The sequence below is a fragment of the Ascaphus truei genome, chromosome 20, assembly GCF_040206685.1.
Source record: "Ascaphus truei isolate aAscTru1 chromosome 20, aAscTru1.hap1, whole genome shotgun sequence".
NCBI lineage: Eukaryota > Metazoa > Chordata > Amphibia > Anura > Ascaphidae > Ascaphus > Ascaphus truei.
In genome coordinates this window covers 5,554,897-5,570,079 of record NC_134502.1, presented here as the reverse complement: position 1 = coordinate 5,570,079, position 15,183 = coordinate 5,554,897, and the positions used below count along the sequence as shown (strand labels likewise).

At 46.5% G+C, this 15,183-nt stretch overlaps 1 protein-coding gene across 1 annotated transcript in view; it reads left to right on the top strand.

Annotated features, from left to right (window-relative positions):
* The first annotated feature begins 4,039 nt into the window (after positions 1-4,039).
* LOC142471206 (uncharacterized) overlaps positions 4,040-15,183 on the top strand; it is a 114,812-nt gene continuing 103,668 nt past the window's right edge. The window contains 1 exon segment of the mRNA XM_075578003.1: positions 4,040-5,239. The gene's annotated coding sequence lies outside the window, so the exon portion shown is untranslated.

The following is a 15,183-nucleotide window of genomic DNA, read 5'->3' as shown; positions in this document are numbered from 1 at the left end:
GTACACATGTGAGTGTGTAGTTTACTGTGATAGGTGTAGCCATCCCATGTAACGTATGCTTGAAGATGCTGTTCCTCTAATTCACGTGGAGTCTCCATAGCTTTGGCATCTGTAATACCCTCCTCATCGGGTAGAGATGGTGGACTGGCATTCATACTGACATGACTTATTAAATAGTCTCTGGTGTGCTGAATCTTCTGAAGCTATTGGATTTCTCCAGTGCTCCCCGCCATCTTGTCTTCCGGCTGCTTCAAAGATCTCGGCTTGGGCTTCAGCAGCGACTGCTTCCTTTTCTACATGTAAACCTCTAAGTTTGCTTCCAAATTGTTATTCCAACGTGCAGAGGCAGCGGTGGATGCAGCCGTGTCCCTTTGCTCCTCCTCTTCAATATGGGCTCTCAAATTTCATGGCTCTTTTCGACAGTAATTGGCCTTTGCACGTGTGGCCTTGTTTAAAGACCTCGTTAAATATCTGGATGCACCAGAGCTCTGTGAGGTCCTTTCTCCGACTTTTAGCTTCCATGATAGCACTCTACATGCGACAGTCGCATTCCAGATCAATTGTTTTTTGTAGGTCTCGCCTCTTGCAGGCTTTCCACAATTATTAGTTCTTGTCAAGAAGGTGATATATGTTTCTGAGAGTATTTGGTAACGTGGCTGGTCGGTCCTTAATTTCATCTCCGACAAAAGCCAATCAATGGGACTATCCGCTCACTAGCAAAATCCTCTATTGTGTCCAAACTCATGGTTGATCAACTTTATCTGTTCTCTCCTTCTACCTAGTCATGTCCCTTTATTATCTTGTGCTCTCCCTATGCGCTAAGTTGTCTTGTCTGTCCCAGGCTCTGTCATTGAATAACTGCATCTGTCCCTGGATATAGGTTCTTAAAGTAGTACACATACACACTATGACACTCTACAGATGCTGCAGCCGTTATTCGAACAAATCACGGAGCCGTTTTCGTGTGCGCTGCTGTACTCCACGTGGCATTAATGCGGCCAATCGCCCCAGCACATGGTTGCTGTATTTGAATTTCATGGATTCTGTTTCTTTTTGTGCAATGAAATGTAATGTGTACAGTATTGTGCTACTGTGTCAATTTCAGTGTTTAACACTGTTTAACACTAAAATGCCATTTTCTGCACTCGCGTCTGAAGGCGGGAAGGGTCCGTAAAGTTGGAAGAAATCCCGCACCATGACATGGATATTCCGAGGTATACAATGCGTAATGTGTTCAAATAACGACCGCTGCATCTGTACAGCAGCTCTCACTTCTCCAGACAGCAGGTAGATGATCTCTTGGGTGTGATTCAAGATCCTCTCAGTCATCTTCTCATAATTAATTTTGTTCATCATCAGCGAATCAGTCAGATGCTCCAAGAATGGTCTCTGAGACAAAAGATAACATGGGAGATGTCAGAAGTACAGATATAGGGAATAAGGGCATTTTCTGTCTGCGTCACTGTGCATTTTGAAGTACAGAGAAGAAAGACTATGGGGCATATCTATCTGTGTCTCTTTGCAGTGGGAGGGACAGATATGAGGGAGTCATCAGCTCCTTTGTACTTCTTCATCATCAGTGAGTTAGTTAGAAACTCCAAGAATGAGCTCTGGTCCCTGTGGGAGTGTTTCTCCACCTGATGACCTCTGCAGTTATATAAACAAGGAACACTAGATGGCGCTCAAACACTCTAAGTGTAACAGTGCAGTAAACAGTGATAAATTAATCAATATATACCCGTGCAATCAAATAAGAATAAAGACACTCAAACCATTCAAGGACTGTTTCAAGGTCCACACAGAGAAAAAAGGAAAAATCGGGGGAGCGTCAGTATCTGAAAGAAAATAAATATACTACCATAGTGCATAACGTTTCAAATAAACATATGAATGGTAGAACTCCAAAAATAAAAATATGTTAGATCATGGATAAATAACTCAAAGGTCCAGTCATACTGTAGATAGTGATCAGGAGCAAAAAGGAGCAAAAATCGGGAGGTAAATGAACCCAGTAGAGAGACACAGAGCCAAGATATTAAAATGCCAAAAAACAATTTATCCGACAATAATAAAATTCAAGGCTTACAGGATACCAGATGGTTAAGAGCGTTGGTTTAGGGTGATGGTCTTGTGCCGAGTTGCGACCTCGGGGAACCCTCAACGTAAGCGTAACCCTCAACGTAAGATCCAGAGGGAGACAGTCTACAGTCTGCAGCTGAAGCTCCGGTGACGCCAACTACACGAGTGCAAACCGGAAGTGACGTGTCGGCTTGGACTAACAGCACAGGACGGAGACCGGTGGAGGAGGCGGCTGTGTGTGGGGTTCCCCGAGGTCGCGACTCGGCACAAGACCATCACCCTAAAACAACGCTCTTAACCATCTGGTATCCTGTAAGCCTTGAATTTTATTATTGTTAGATAAATTGTTTTTTGGCATTTTAATATCTTGGCTCTGTGTCTCTCTACTGGGTTCATTTACCTCCCGATTTTTGCTCCTTTTTGCTCCTGATCACTATCTATGACTGGACCTTTGAGTTATTTATCCATGATCTAGCATATTTTTCTTTTTGGAGTTCTACCATTCATATGTTTATTTGAAACGTTATGCACTATGGTAGTATATTTATTTTCTTTCCGATACTGACGCTCCCCCGATTTGACCTCTACAGTTAGGAATAGTGACTGTACTTGTCCTATCACATCAATAATAGGAGAGAGACCAACCTGAATTACTATAAGGAAAGTTACCACAATTCAGGAAGACAAAGAGGACAGTATAATGCATGAGGGGGGGAGGGGCGGTCTGCGTGAGCGGGGGCAGTCTGCGTGAGGGGGGGTAGTCTGCGTGAGGGGGGGCAGTCTGCGTGAGGGGGGGCAGTCTGCGTGAGGGGGGGCAGTCTGCGTGAGGGGGGGCAGTCTGCGTGAGGAGGGGGCAGTCTGCGTGAGGGGGGGGGCAGTCTGCGTGAGGGGGGGCAGTCTGCGTGAGAGGGAGCAGTCTGAATGAGGGGAGGGGCAGTCTGCGTGAGGAGGGCAGTCTGCGTGAGGAGGGCAGTCTGTGTGAGGAGGGCAGTCTGCGTGAGGAGGGCAGTCTGCGTGAGGAGGGTAGTCTCCGTGAGGAGGGGGCAGTCTGCGTGAGGGGAGGGCAGTCTGCGTGAGGAGGGGGCAGTCTGCGTGAGGGGGGGGCAGTCTGCGTGAGGGGGGGCAGTCTGCGTGAGGAGGGGGCAGTCTGCGTGAGGGGGGGGCAGTCTGCGTGAGGGGGGGCAGTCTGCGTGAGAGGGAGCAGTCTGAATGAGGGGAGGGGCAGTCTGCGTGAGGAGGGCAGTCTGCGTGAGGAGGGCAGTCTGTGTGAGGGGAGGGCAGTCTGCGTGAGGAGGGCAGTCTGCGTGAGGCGGGCAGTCTGCGTGAGGAGGGCAGTCTGCGTGAGCGGGGCAGTCTGCGTGAGGGGGGGCAGTCTGTGTGAGGGGGGGAGCAGTCTGTGTGAGGGGGGTAGTCTGTGTGAGGGGGGCAGTCTGTGTGAGGGGGGGCAGTCTGTGTGAGGGCCGACATCCATTGCAATCAGATATCACAACTCTATATAATATTCTGTTTCTGTATTTCTTATAAACCTTTAAAAGCTTGTAAACATGTCGCCTGTGTATTGGTGCAATAACAGGTCTCATACCCCCTTCCATGTATGTTACACACACAGCTTCCCCCCTTCTCTGCCCCCTCACCCAGTAAGAATATTTAGCAGCAGCCATTCCCATGTGAGGTGGGTGCATGAAGCCCCCATGTAATAGTCAGGTCTCTGCACACAGTGTAACAGGAGATTAATGTAATCAGAGCTTCTGTGTAACTATATTACATACACATATAGCCAGGTACCCTCCGGTCCCCATCTGGCTTCCGTTTCCCCACCTTGCCTCCTGTGTTGTGGGGAGAAGCGGGCGCATCGCGGGGGGGCTTCGGCAGCTGCCACTGCAGAAGGACGCCATGTTTGAGGTGCGCGCAGGTCGGAGGATTCGCGCATGCGCAGAGGTAAGTGCACGCGTGAGAGGGACCCTGGATAGTTAGGGTGTGTGTGTGTGTATGAGAGAGACCCTGGACAGTTAGTGTGTGTGTGAGAGGGACCCTGGATAGTTAGGGTGTGTGTGTGTGTATGAGAGGGACCCTGGACAGTTAGTGTGTGTGTGAGAGGGACCCTGGACAATTAGTGTGTGTGTGTGTGTGTGTGTGTGTGTGTGTGTGTGTGTGTGTGTGTGTGTGTGTGTGTGTGTGTGTGTGTGTGTGTGTGTGTGTGTGTGTGTGTGTGTGTGTGTGTGTGTGTGTGTGTGTGTGTGTGTGTGTGTGTGTGTGTGTGTGTGTGTGTGTGTGTGTGTGTGTGTGTGTGACCCTGGACAGTTAGGGTGTGTGTGTGAGAGGGATCCTGAACAGTTAGTGTGTGTGTGTGTGTGTGTGTTTGTGTGTGTGTGAGAGGGACTGCAGGACCTTGTATTAAGTGCAGTACAGCTTGTCCTATGCAGTGGTAGCAGAGACTGTTGATGGGGCAGCTACAGTAATAGAATAGGAAGCTCGCGCTGGCAGTTTTGAATAAGAGCAGTTAGCATAGCTCAGCTTCAGAGGCTGCAGTTAACATGTTGCTAGGCAACCAGTGAGGCTGTGAGATGTTAATGGCAGTTGACAGTTGAGATATTTTTTAATAGAGACACAGTGAGAGAATTAGAGAGAAAGGGACAAGTCAGGGATTTTGAAGATGAGGACAGTTCAGGGAGTTGGGATCAGGACACAGAGGAGGAAGGTAGGGTCCAGGGAGAGTGTGTCCCTTGGACTAGGCCAGAGAGTTTCCCCCTAGGTCCTAGATAGATCCCCTGAGGCACAGTAAGTCTGCTGAGAGGGGTACAGCAGGGAAGGCCTGGAGATAGGGGCCTTTCCCCAGCAGTATACAGAAAGGGATATTAGCTGCAGGATGTTGCAGCTGGTGTGTGTGTGTGTGACCTGAGGCCTGTGAAGTAATATGGGTCCTCACTACCAGAGATGCGTGTGAGACATGCTGCAGGACATCGCCTGGAGGGAAGTGCAGCCTGTCAATTAAGAACAGTATCAGAGACTCATTTAAAGGGGTACAATCCGATGGGGGAGCCCTCCAGAGGCATCGGCCTGAGGAGTCATCCAGGAGAGGAGCCGCAGGTTGTGACACGGATCCCCGGCGCTGATCCAAGGAGTTCTAATAAGTGTCCTGGTTCGGACTGAGACCAGGAAGGTATCGTTCATGTGCACCACCGGGCCCCAACACCAGGGAAGCACTATCCCCTCACACACACTCTCTGAGTAAGGGACTTACTTGGGACATCACAGGGTTACGTGCTCAGACACTCACGTATTCTGTGGGGTCGCCCTGGAGGTGTTATGGTTGGGATAGGCCTATCAGGCCCGTGTTAAGTAAAGGCTATAAGTTATGATGTGTTCAGTAAACATGGTTATAATATAACTGAGCGTGATTATTGTGTATATGAGTTCCGGCGAGGGGCTCCTCCCACTATGCTGGGATCCCTTGTCGGTGGAGGCACTGCACCGTGTAGATAAGTATATACCCCAGGTTCCCCAGCGGCGGAAGCTCAGCCCACCTGGTTGCCAAACAGGTACAGCACCACACTGATAAGTAGTCAGATACACCTACCCACCTCAATCTCACTAAGGCCTGGGACATAGTAAAGAATTTGGTGGTGCTGCTGCTCGCTGTTGCTTGCTCTACCAGGAGCTTTTTGCTGTCCTGGCAGAGGAGACAGCAAGAGCGCTTGTGAGGCGGGTATCACTGTGTGTGTGTCACTTGGTAGCTGTCAGTGTGTGTGTGTGTGTGTCATTGGGTAACTGTATGTGTCACTTTTAAGTGGTCTGTGTGTTTGTGTGTCACTGGGGAACCTGTGTGTGTGTGTATGTGTGAGTGTGTGTGTATATTATATAATATTTTAAAAATGAAAAAAAAAGACATGTTGTGAGAATAAATTATTTATTAACATTGTGCAACTTTGATAAATATACACACACACACACACACACACACACACACACACACACACACACACACACACACACACACACACACACACACACACACACACACACACACACACACACTGACACACACACACCTCTGTGCTGCCTCTACTCTGTCTGGTCTGGTGTCTCTGCTATCTCACTGACACAGTAGGTAAAATGCCGGCTGCAGCCCCATTGGATGGGAGCGGTCACGTGACCGCTCCTCCGCTCCCCCAAGTGGCAAAATTTCAAACTTGCCTGTCTATTCTGATTTTCTCAGCCTCCGCACGCATCAGCATACATGCGGAGGGAGAAACTATAGCCGCGCTGATTACAGATGCAGGGGCTTTGTGCATCTGTTCAGCGCGGCTCAGCCCGCCTCAGCAACGCTGATTCCACCATGTCCTAGGCTTTAGGGTGGGGGTAAGAGGGTTACACACATAAGAAACAATACATTACCTCCTACCTGGGGGCAGCTGCAGCATGTGGGGGAGGGACTCTGTGCTCTGATTGGCTGAGCTCTGAATGATGTCATGAGCTCCCAGGGATCCTGGGATTTGTGGTCCTGCTGCCTTCAGAGTTACAAAATAGGATCAGAAGCAGGACTACAACTCCCAGAAGAACTTGCTGAGAAGGAAAGGAATCAAAAGCCAGATAGCAGCCAATTCGTGCAGAAGCTCAGGGTGTCAGCATTCATTGGCTGCTGTGTGCCATGTGATCTCTTTCCTTGTCCCCAATTGCTTCAGGACTACACCTCACAGAAGCCAATGGGGACAAGGAAAGAGATCACATGGCATACAGCAGCCAACGAATGCTTACACCCTGAGCATCTGTACGAATTGGCTGCTATATGGCTTTTGATTCCTTTCCTTCTTAGCAGGGGTTTCTGTGAGTTGTAGTCCTGCTACCTATCCTATTTTGTAATTCTGAAGGCAGCAGGACCACAAATCCCAGGATCCCTTGGGAGCTCATGACCGGTCTGAGCACAGCCAATCAGAGCACAGAGTCCCTCCCCACATGCTGCAGCTGCCCCCAGGTAGGAGGTGATGTGTTTCTTATGTGTATGTAATATAGTTACACAGAGGCTCTGATTACATTAATCTCCTGTTACACTGTGTGCAGAGACCTGACTATTACATGGGGGCTTCATGCACCCACCTCACATGGGAATGGCTGCTGCTAAATATTCTTACTGGGTGAAGGGGCAGAGAAGGGGGGAAGCTGTGTGTGTAACATACATGGAAGGGGGTATGAGACCTGTTATTGCACCAATACACAGGGGACATGTTACAAGATTTTAAAGGTTTATAAGAAATACAGAAACAGAATATTATATACAGAGTTGTGATATCTGATTGCAATGGATTCTGGCCCTCACACAGACTGCCCCCCTCACACAGACTGCCCCCCCCTCACACAGACTGACCCCCCTCACACAGACTGCCCCCCCTCCCACACACTGCCCCCCGCTCACGCCGACTGCCCCCCGCTCACGCACACTGCCCCCCCTCACGCACACTGCCCCCCCTCAACCAGCCTGCCCCCCACTCAACCAGACTGCCCCCCCTCACACACTCCCCGTCTCTCCTAACCACCCCTTTCCCCGCACCCACACTTTCTTCACCCCCCCCCCCACCTCTAGAAGCGCTCAGCTCTGACGCACGCACTCACAGACACGCTCGGTTAGCTCTACTGGTTTTTTAAGTGAAAGTTCTTTAGTGGCACCTAGTCAATTTTGATGGGACAAAACTGGAGACATGGAGACGAAAATGTGAAACGGAAATGACATCACATTATGGAAGCCGCTCCCCCCACACGCTCGCTGTCACATGTGAGTATCGCCGCCGGCGCCGCTCCTAATGGCTGCCATTCTTCCCACACGCCTGCTGACATGCCGCGCATGCGCAGTAGTGATGGCGCCACTGACGTACGCCACGCATGCGCAGAAGCGTCTGCCAGCGGCGCCGTTCCTCCCACACGCTCGCTGACATATGAGAAGAGGACACGGAGCGCGTCACACCCCTGTGTCACACCCCCTGTGTCACACCCCCTGTGTCACACACACTGACACACACACACTGACACACACACACACACTGACACACTGACACACACACACACTGACACACACACACACTGACACACACACACTGACACACACACACACTGACACACACACACTCACAAACACACACACATACACTTTCACACATTGTCACACCACATACAGACACAAACACACACATATTCACACACACAGACATACACTTTCACACACTGTCACACACACACATATTCACACACACAAGGAATTCACAGTTATGCGCAGAAATAAGATTACGTTCAAAATAACATACGTTCTATAACAACATCTAATATTATTGTTACTTTATATGTTGATGACAACACACAAAGAAGTTTCACTTACTATGCGCGAGCACAGCACACACAGCTTTTTTTTCTACTAGGATGATACCAGCACTTCTGTTACTGATCACCACAGACAAATTAAAAGAAAAAAAATTAATGAATTACTCGGTCAACTTCTGAAATAACAACTGTAAACTCAACCTTTCTACACATCGAAAGGATGGTTGACATACAATACCTGTGATGGAAACAAAAAGGAGCAAGAAGTTCAGTTATGTTCGTGAGCTACAGGAGGTACAAAAACCTTAAGTATTTTTTTCTGTCTGTGTCACTGTGAGGAACAGAAGAGAAAGACAATGGGTCCCTCTCGATCTGTGACACTTTACAGTGGGAGTAACAGATGTGAGGAAGTGATCTGCTTCTTGTCATTGTTCATGGAGAAAGCTAGGAATCTCAAACAGGACAGGATCATGCACTAGCACAGGGGAGCGCAAACTTTTCTCCCTGAACCCCCTTACCTGCTTCCCCCGCCCCCCCATCTTTGTTCAGCTCAAGCATCAAATGACGCCACAGGTCATTTGATGCCTGGTTGTCATAGTGATGTGTCGCTGGAAGGGAAGATAAGTGAAGTTACAGAGCCCTCACGCGATCCCCGGCATTTAATTTAAATGCCTTCGGAGAAGCGCGAGGCCTCTGTAACTGCCACACACCCCCCATCGCCGGAAAGCGGAACCGGCGATTTTCATTATGTCACCGGCATTATGTCTGATTATTATCAGACTGGCAATGCACCTTTCTGCGCATGCGCAACCTCAGCAAATACCCCCATTCTGCGCATGCACAACCCCGTCCCGTTCTGCGCATGCGCGGCCCCGGCCTGTTCTGCGCATGCGCAGACATGGCAGCCCCCTTCTCGCTACCCCCATATCGGCGGATCGCCGAAAAGCAGGACGTAGAGAAGCGGGGCCTTCCTGTATAGTAAGACAGTAGTTATACCCCAATATTGTGAAATACTCACTGCCTTTAATGCACTAATCCTGGTGAAATGTTTTTTTCTTTTCAGAGCTTAAGGAAGGGGGGGGGGTGCAAACGTATTTTACTGTGTGAATACTGGAGTAACAGTCAGTAATTTGCCCAAATCCCCCCTCTCTCAAAGACAAAAGAACTACAGAATGCAATGCAGCCATTACAAGAAGATAAAGACAAGATTGTACATTTTGAAGAAGAGACGACCTACTGTATTTTTGTATTATTCATCTTCCTTGATTATCCTGTACAAATAAAATTGTTCCTTCTTTAAATTCATGAGAAGCATTTGAACACCCCTACCCCCAAATAAAAATTACAGTATGCCACCCACCTCATAAAGCACAGTATACTGTACATGACTGTAGAATTAAAAAGCTAGTGATTGTAAGAATGGTAAAAATGTTTAAGCCCATGTCGAGGGGGAAAAAAAGGATGTCTCTCTTTTTTTTTCTGTCTTGAAATTTACATTGAATGTGAAGTCAGTCATTCTCGCCAAATCCCCAAGAAGGATTTACAGTATCACACTCATCCGGGTGTGCAGGATTATACCTGTACCTGTACAGTAGTTCAAAGACATACACGAATGCGCCTAAATGTGATGACACGCATATGCGTTTCAACAAGGTTCCAATGAGACATACAAGCATGCGCATAAAATAAAAACAGTATGAAATGAAGAGCAAGCTTAGCAAAAGTTGAAAGTATTGAATAATACATATAGAATAAAAGATATACGTTTTTATTTTCGGGGTTTCTTAGCAGAGTTAATTACACATGCAAGTTTACTGTAATTATACTGCAAAATGCACACAAATGCAACGTAAATCAAAAAGTATTGAATATGAATCAATAAAAATTCACAATGCGCAAGCAATGTTTTAAAAAAGCGGTAGAGGTCCATCGAAATTCCTCCTTTTGCCTTTTGCCGCTTGATGTCAAAGTTTCTTTTCTGGGGGGGAAAAAAAGATGCTATGATTTCCGGTATTGCGCATGCGTCAAGTCACGTCATTGGGAATTAAAGCAGCAGTTCAAGCAATATCCTACGTGTGTCTGTACGATGAGAACAAACTTCTGATAAGCTCTGTCTCTTGAGCCACGCCCTCTCCCTAGCTGTCCATCAATTGTACTGTATCTACTATTGTACTGTATCTACTGTAGTAACTGCTCAATCATATTGCAGAGCTACATTTTCAATAATTGTGCAAGAATTTAATGAAATAACCCTGAGCAAAGCGATTGATTACAGGAGAACGGACTGATTTGCAGTTTACTGTAGCTAATCACTTTTCTGTGTGCATATTGTATTGATGCACATATTGTTTTAGAATACTTTTTTTAAACACGGCAGCTTGAACTGCAGCTTTAAACTTAATACTGTACTGTACAGTGTATAGTATACAGTAGTACATTATATTTACCTTCATTATAACCTTTGCCAAACGGGTGGAGATGAGCCACTGACACTCCCGTAGTCTGCATTATAGTTGACAGGTGACCGCTGGCCTGCTACACCTGTAGTTGACAGCTGATGAACTGGAAATCTTTTTGGTACACGCAAGCTTGCTGGTATCTGTATGTGAAATCAGGCTCAGGCTGGAAATTTTGCAGGTATTCCGGCAAGGTTTGCCATTCACCAGGTTTTCACTGACGGTCGGACCGTTATTGTAAGCCGGTGCTGGTGCCGGCACATTGCTGGATTGGGATTGACGTATTTTATATGGATTAAACCCGACCTTTCTCCTTTTGCACTTGCCATGATCAAACATACTGTAAAAATCTGGGACCACACCCCAATACCCTCCTCTTTCTCAGGATGCATGGTCGATGCAAAAAAAACACTGATTGTTACTTAAGGTTTATCTTATAAAAAGCTTCCACCCACGAACGTCAGGTGAAAATTTGTAAAAATCAAGAGTTCGAAATGAAATATTTATATATTTCTGCTACAGTCCCATGTTATCTGCTGCAGCATTAATTGCAGAACATGCATAACTACAGTCAGTTTTTTTTTTATACGTGTACGGTGTACACATGGTGTCCAGTCCAGTCAGCAATTGTGCAAGTATACTGTAGGAATGTAGAAAAAAGCACAGAGCATTGAGTTTTTTAAGTTTTTATTATGAAACGTCTACATTTGATAACGTCTTCAGCGTCTTCAAGGGCCAACGTCAATTCACAATGGACCACTGTGGTAGACTTGGTTTTCATCTGGTTTTTAAACACCTACAAATTGACACAGTAGCACAGTACTGTACACATTACAATTCATTAATTTCTGCCACCTGACGGATACGCGAAGAACTGCACCCAAAGAAATCTGAAACCATTAAATTAAAACAGATCAACCGCGGTAAACACAGGGGTGCCTGGTGGTGTGAATGCAGACTGAATACCGCATGGAGTACAGCAGCCCACACGAAAACGGCTCTGTGATTTGTTCGAATAACGGTCGCTGCATCTGTACATTCGAGAGGTTAGTCCCCTAGTATCTGTTTTCTAAAATACTGATTTTCTCAAAATTTGTTAACGGTGGACGAGGAGAAATTGTATTATAAAAAGCCCTGATCTGGAGGTACCTAAAGAATTCCGAATTGGGGATGTCTTGTCTGATTTAATTTGCTCAAACGATTTGATTCCGATTCTACCCTCCAGATCCTTGAGTCTGCTATACCCTTTTTGTGCCCAAGTTTTGAAATCCCAGCTATTCAGGCCAGGAGCAAATTCAGCGTTATTAAATAAAGGGGACATCAATGAATTTTTCGAGGTTAGGGAACATCTAACTTTTGAGGCCTCTCAGACAGCCAACGAATTGGTCATTGAGGAAAGCGGCTCACGTATCGATTTAAGCATGCTTTTAGGGTACCAGATCAAATTCTGTATTTTTAGCAAGGCACACATTTCCCTCTCTAGAGCCACCCATCTTTTAGCCATAGGGTCTGTGTGCCACTGCAAAATTTGGCATAATTGGGCCGCCCTAAAGTATGATGACAAGCAAGGTACAGCTAACACTCTGTTCAGAATCGGCCTCGTAAGGAGCCTGTTTCAAATTCTCAGAGTTTTGCCTCTCCATAGGAATTTAGATATTAGCTTCTGCTTGGAGCGAATAGCCCCTCGGGCCAACGGAACTGGCAAGGTTTGAAAAAAGTAAAAGAGGCGAGTAAGGAGATTCATTTTAACACAGTATATTCTACCCAGCCAAGATATACTGTAAGATGACCACTGCCCCAAATCTCTTTTTAGAGTTTGTAGTAATTTAGGGTAATTCACTCCATACAGCATCCTGTAGTTCCTTGCAATGGGAATCCCCAGATATTTGATCGCTTTGGGTTGCCAATTAAAGTTAAAATTTAAGGATATTAATTTCTCCGTTTTTTAGGCAGATTCACATTTAGGGCCTCAGACTTGGACTGGATGATTTTCAAACCTGAGATTCTATTAAACTTTCCTAGTAAGCTAAAAAGGTTGGGCAGTGAGGTAAGAGGCCCTTGACAGCATGAGCATGATGTCATCCGCATACAGGGCTATTTTATGTGTCTGATTGTTAATTTGGAGGCCCGTTATATCCGCATTCCCCCTAATCTGAGCTGTTATCGGTTCCATGCACAATGCAAATAACAAAGGCGAGAGCGGGCACCCCTGCCTTGTACCGCTCTTAACAGAAAACAGCTCTGATGGGAAGCCTTGATGTACAACCTTTGCTGATGGATTAGTAGACAGCGCTGAAATCGCTTTTAAAATTCTAGCCCCAAAACCGAATGCCCCCAGCGTGGCCTTAAGGTAAGAACAGTCTATACTATCGAAGGCTTTTTCGGGGTCTAAACTCAACACCATTGTAGGTATCTTTTTGTTGTTGGCCAATTCGATCAGATTAATTAAGCGCCTGGTGTATAGCCGCCTGCCTGTTAGTTATAAAGCCCACCTGGTCTGGATGGACCAATCTGGGAAAGATATGACCCAATCTGTTAGCTAATAATTTAGAGTAAATTTTAATGTCTGTATTTATTAACGAGATTGGTCTGTAGCTTGTACAATTTGTCAGGTCCTTAACCTCCTTATGAATCAAGGATATAGAAGCCTGAAGCATTCGGTCCGGGAATGAAGCTCCTGCCAGCACTGCATTATACACCCTCAGCAAATGTCAGGCTAATAATTTGTCGAATTTTTTATAGTACAGATTGGAAAAGCCATCAGGGCCTGGGGCTTTAGATAGCTTCAGATGTTTAATCACCTCTAGCACCTCCTCAATAGAGAACTCTCTCTGCAAGTGCTCTCTCTCCTCCCTGCACAGCCTCGGGAGATCCGAATCTCTTAAGAACTCCCTTAAGGCCTCCTCTGTTTTATTTCCATGGGAGACTTTCATCTCATACACATTCTCATAATTTTTTAATACATCTATGATGAGTCAGGACTCCATCCCTCCAGCGAATCATAGGAATATTGTATTTCGGCATTCTGTTTCAGATTTTCTGGGCCAGCATACTGTAGTATCTGGCTTGTTAGCTTTTTCAAAGAATTTCCTCTTTGACCAACTCTGGAATTGCTCTGCCTGGGAGGTAAGTAGTAGATTTAGCTCTATCTTTACATCTTTTAATTCTTTTTGGACATCTGCTCTCTGTGTTCGACTATGCAAATCAGAGAGTTCTTGATGTTTGACCTTAACTTGGTCAATGTAGCCTCTCCTTTATTTTTGCGTCTTGCAGCTTTATTGATGAGGGTACCCCGAAGTGTCACCTTACGGACTTCCCAAAGTGTCAGACGCGACTCTACACTTTCCGAATTGATTCTAAAAAATTGTTCTATTTCCACCTTAAGGTTCTGGAACACCTCTGGGACTTTAATAATTTATTCATTCAGCTTCCAGTTTGCTCCTGGTCTGTCTAGGCTAATTTGCAAACACCGCATTTCTACCGGCGCGTGATCTGACCATGAAATATCATGGATCCGAGATTCGGAGATCCGCTGGACCAGTCTGTTTGAGACAAAGAAGTAGTCTATTCTGCTATAAAACAATCCTAACTGACAACATGGAACATGTAACACAGAAGCTGATGTAATTAAAACTAATTTATTAAACAAGGATGCCTGTTGCAGCAGGGGTCATCAGGGGTAAAAACCAGTACCCTACTTACAACAGGACCGGAAATGCATGTGTGATAACACCAGGCAAAAGCGAATTCCTCTGGACGAAGATAATCCTCTGCAGACACCTGCAAAAGTGGGGGGGGTAATCGTACACTCCTCCCGTTGGCCGCAGGAACTCGGCAATTAGCTCGGAAAAGCACAGCAACACACAGGGGGCCGCTCCTCCACAATCTCCGTGTGCTGTGAGAAGATCCACCGCGTGACGCACTTCCGGTTTCTTCCAAGGCGCCTTGACTTCTGACCCTACGCGTTTCGTGATAACGTCACTTCCTCAGTGCTTGACTGGGCCACTGATTGAGCCACCTGTGCTGAAAGAGGGATATCATAAAAGCTGGCCTGTGTGCGGCTCTTGAGGATCGAGTTTGGAGTCCCCTGCACTAGCCGAACAAAGGTAATACTGCCTACAGTATACTGCTTGTCAAAGAATTTTGGGAAGCTTGTCAGACTGAAGTGGGTTTCTTGTAAAAGGATCACGTCCGCCTTTTTCCTCTTATAATCTAGTAACGCCAAATGCCTTTTTCCTGGCTTGTTCAGACCCTTGACATTATGAGAAATAATTACTAACTCCATGTGAGTGTGTATGGGTGGGACCGCTTATCCTACCTTTCTCCAAATCAGGATCGCACA